The following is a 4,710-nucleotide window of genomic DNA, read 5'->3' as shown; positions in this document are numbered from 1 at the left end:
ACCAATCTATTTCTTCTAAGCCAGACAGTGCACAAAGTGACAAAGAAGATAGTAATCCAGCGAACCTTCGGATTTGATCAAACCATGCAAAGAGAGCTAAATATATTTTTTAATTAACCTTATAAAGAGGATGAGTGTAAATAAGAACAAAATAGAAAGACAGAGAACAAGAACTGAATAGGAAGAATGCGAGAACCGAACTCATACATCTAACATTCATAATATAAAAGTCATTATTACAAATTAACACACAAGAACTTGCTTTATATCACCCATTCCAAGAAGTAAGTCAAGCTTCATGGAGAAGAAGATAGGGCTTTCGTCATGATATCACGTGCCTTGCACATGGCCACTAATGGCTGAGCTTTGGGCATGGTGAGTCCAATCCCTTCAGACATATCAATTTCCAGATCACTTACCCTTCTCCATTCAAAGCACTGAATCAAAGACCCTAAACCAAACCCTACAACCCGGTTGGCTAAACCAATCCCAGGACATGACCTCCTTCCTAACCCAAAAGGCAACAACTTGTTGGCTTCAATACCTTGATTAGTTCCACTCTCAAATCTCTCAGGCTTAAATTTAGCTGCGTCATCCCATAACTTAGGGTCTCTATGTACAGCCCAAGCATTAACAAGCAGCATTGTATTGGGTTCAACACTGTACCCTCCAACATTACACTCTTGAGATGATAAATGTGGAATAAGGAGTGGACCTGGTGGATGCAATCTTAGGGTTTCTGTTATAATACTTTGAAGATATGGTGATTTAGAAACAACAGTTTCATCCATCAAGCTTTCTTTATCATCGATCTTTGTGTCCAACTCTTTCTTTGCCTTCTCCAGAACTTCAGGGTCATTAAGTAAATTTGACATTGCCCATTCTATTGTAATGGCTGTTGATTCAGTCCCACCAAATACAATATCCTACGATTGAAATTTCAATAACTCTGTTATATAAATATAGCTACTAACTAATTAAGTGTGGTCTAATTAGTTTCTTATAAATGTGAGAAGTTTTAGGTTCTAGATTTACATTTATGACAATTTTCACCAATTTGATAAGCTAACAGAAGGGTTATCCTCTTATGTAGCCCATAATATTATTTCATTCAATAGATATCTCAATAAACAGTAAAAAAATGTGCATATTCTTTAAATGTTACATACATATAAACGATGAGTTTTAGCTAAGTGGTACTCAATTATCTTTAGAAGTGAGAATTTTGAATTTAAACCCCCTAGTAAGGTCAAATTTTACTTAAAAAAAACATTCCATTGTTTGTTTGTAATAAATGCATTGTTTGTTTGTATAAATGCATTTCGTTAAATTTTATACGCTTCATGTTAAAGTCTTTCTGGAATTCATTTGAAAATTTATATTTTTATATTTGAAAAACGAATATTTCATTCTAAAGAATTTTGTAATTTGATTATAATAAATTAAAGCTAATAATTAATAGGTAGAATTTCTAATGAATTACACAAAATTAACAACTAATTTTATGACAAAACTATCCTTCACTTTATTCCCAGTATTTTTTTCCCTCCATGTAATATGAGAATAGTTTTCAACTCAAATCAATCGATTGATTCAACCAGTTGATTTGAACTATAAACCCAGTTTTGATTTGATCAAATCAATTACAACTCGAATTTGATTTTATATACATGTAGTGATTTTTGAGTATTGAATTCAACCTAAGTGTATTTGACCAAAATATTAACCACCAAAGTACATAAATTATGTTTTGAATTAGCAATATTTAATTCCCAGTAATTGGGGTTGAATAGTTATCATGTACGTCATTGTTTCGATTGTAGTATATGAAACTACATAAGCCGCCATGGGGTGGCTAATAAATCTATATAAAAAGAAAAAAAATTCAAACTTGATCAAATTATGTATGAGTAATGTGAGTGTGACTCAACCTATATTTGTTTATTGTGCTTAACTTATTCTAATTAGGATATTTTACTAATAAATTTCAACAACTTGCATCAATCATTTTTATTATATATGTGAGTAACGGACATTGGCGTGCTCCTTTTGTATGTAGATGCTGGTTTAGTTAATTCTTTATTATTTAGGATTTCAATTATGCTATAATTGTTTTTGTTTTTCTATATATTTTTTTATCTATATTCTAAGAAATACAGTTTATATTAAAAAAATTAAATTATATTTTGATTATTTATTTTAGTAGTTATTAATTGTTTGTAGTACTGTAACGTGTTTTAGCGTGTTTAGGTAAATGTTAAGAGGTAATGTTTCATAAATTATGTGTTTAAACTCTTACCTTTGGTGATTGAAATCAGATTCAAAGACTCCCTTATCTTGGGTGCTAAACAAAGAAAACGCCCTTGGAGGTGGTGGGAACACTTTAATAAGCTAGATTCTCGCATTTTCTTCTATGGTTCATGTTAGCTTCAGACACATAAAGAGAGAAACTCTTTTGCAGATTGCTTGGCAAAAAAAGGGAGTTTAGGCATTAAATCCTTTATAACTTGGTTATAGGTTCTCTTTCGTTTTAAATTATGATTATGTTCTATTTTTAATTTTCACGGCTCGCGAAAAGTGATAACAGGTCTTTTAATGAGGTTTTTTTTTCATATATCATGAAGTTATACTAGATTTTTCACATGACATTTCCAAGTGAAGACTTGGGTGTATAGGGTAAATTTGATGGCTTGGGTTAGATTGCTTGGATTTGTTAAGTTTTTCCTCGTTATTAATAATAAAAATTAATTACTTTGCTGATAAAAAAAAAAATATTTCATGGAAAATACTTGCCTAAACCAAAACCAATTAAAATAGAAAATTTTAAAAATTGTCATTCTTTTATATTTTTTGCAATATGTGGTAAAAAAATTCTATCATTTCAACAAAAATTCTATTTTTAATTAGTTCGTTCATAGATCAAGTCATGGACTCGGTTTTGTGCAAGTAAATTCCATGTTTTGTAATGAAACCCTCAACTTATTTTTCAATTGATTTGCTCAATGAATGCACCCATGGACATAGTCTAAGATCAATTAAATTCTACTAATAAAAACACTAAGCATGCGAATGGAAAAGTCTTCATGCAAAAACTAATGAGAATGCTTCACATAAAACTAAAAGCAAGAAAACATGGATGCAGAAAAAAAAAAAAATATATATAAAATATAGTTAAAATCACTCACCAAATAAGACCCTTAATAACTTCATCTGTATAATATTCTGGTTCTGATTCTGTGCAAAGAAAGGCAGATGGCTAATCATGGTGTTCTTTATTTCTTTCTTGCTATGTTCATCGATAAAACTTTGCCATAGCCTATCAGTTCTTTTACCAAGTCTTTCCGCTCTTTTCAAAAAATCCCCCATAATCAATCCACTGCAAAATAGCAAGAAATCTCCCAAATATGAGGCTGCCTGCATATGCAAAAGTCTCTCTACAAATAAATCGGTTGCTTTAATTGTTTTGCCTCTTCTTTCTCCTTTCCTGTCGTCTCCTCACTATAATACCGTTTTCCGGCTATCATTCGTATCATCATATGAAAACGTTAGCTCCATCAACAGTGGTTTCAACTCTACCTTAGCAAAAACCATTACTTGAGATATCATACAGTTTCTTCTTAGGAATCGTGATTTCTTCTCGTCGAATGCCCGAGAACGCATTCAGCGATTCGAGGAGAAAACTTCAAGCATGCCTATGCTGCGAAGGTTCGCCAATGGTGTCCATAAAAGGATGTTGAAGAGTAGAGTTGTCGTAACTTACGTACTTGGATAGAGTAAACGGGGGACGATTTGCAAAACGATGTCGCTTTTAGCGAGGCATTCTTCAACAGCTGATGGTGATGATATAACCATTACTTTCTGGGAACCAAATCGGAGAGAGATGATTGGACCCATATTTTTGGGAAAGATTATGAAGTGTTTGATGCATGGGAAAGCTTTATGAGGTGCAGATGGCCTATAATTGGAAGAGAAAATTGGGCTTGGCGGTACCTTTCTTTTTCTGTTTTTTTTGTTGTTCTTAAGGCAAGATAGAGGAAAGGAATGACAAAGATCACCAAATAGAAATATTTGTCTTCCATGCGTGTTGCTGTGTATCTATTAGTGCTGCTTCTTAGTTCATATGTATAGTATATACACACAGTGCTGACATGAAGTTGTACACAAATGGATGTATTGACAAAATCTTTGGATTTTTGTAGTATACGCATGATGTTGAAAGGAAGGGACTATAGTAGTGGACCCAATTTTTGTTTTTTCCAGTTGAACTATTCAAGGGTTGTTCGTTTTTTTTTCAAGAAAATGTTTTCGTCCAACTTTGCTCTTCAAACTTTTGGAAGACATTTGAAAATTAATAAGTTAAAGGTGAATTATTTAATGAGCAGGAGAGAGGCAATAACTATTTTTCATTTTTTAAATTGAAAAACCAGAAAAGGTATAATTAAAATATGTATTTGGAGTGGCTGTGTTACTAGGTCTATGTTAATGAATTTCTGAGTTAAATGAATAGTACTTTTCCACTGAATATATAAATTTATCCCTTAACTTATCATTTTAATTTTATACACTACAAAAAAATGCACAATTGCGACCGATTTTTGCGACCGATTTAATTCGGTTGCAAAATTGCGACCGCTTTGCGACTTATAAGCCATTGGTCGCAAATTTTGGCGCTGAAAATTCCCGCGAGAATGGTTAATGATTTGCGACCTG

General features: G+C 32.3%; 1 pseudogene; it reads right to left on the bottom strand.

Moving 5' to 3' along the window:
- Positions 1-277: 277 nt before the first annotated feature.
- Positions 278-4,079, bottom strand: LOC149492644 (cytochrome P450 81E8 pseudogene; annotated as a pseudogene).
- Between the last annotated feature and the right edge of the window lie 631 nt (positions 4,080-4,710).

The sequence above is a fragment of the Jatropha curcas genome, chromosome 11 (genome assembly GCF_041381405.1).
Source record: "Jatropha curcas cultivar XTBG-Jc1 chromosome 11, XTBG_Jcur_1.0, whole genome shotgun sequence".
In the NCBI taxonomy this organism is placed as follows: Eukaryota; Viridiplantae; Streptophyta; class Magnoliopsida; order Malpighiales; family Euphorbiaceae; genus Jatropha; species Jatropha curcas.
This window is presented reverse-complemented; position numbering and strand designations above follow the sequence as displayed.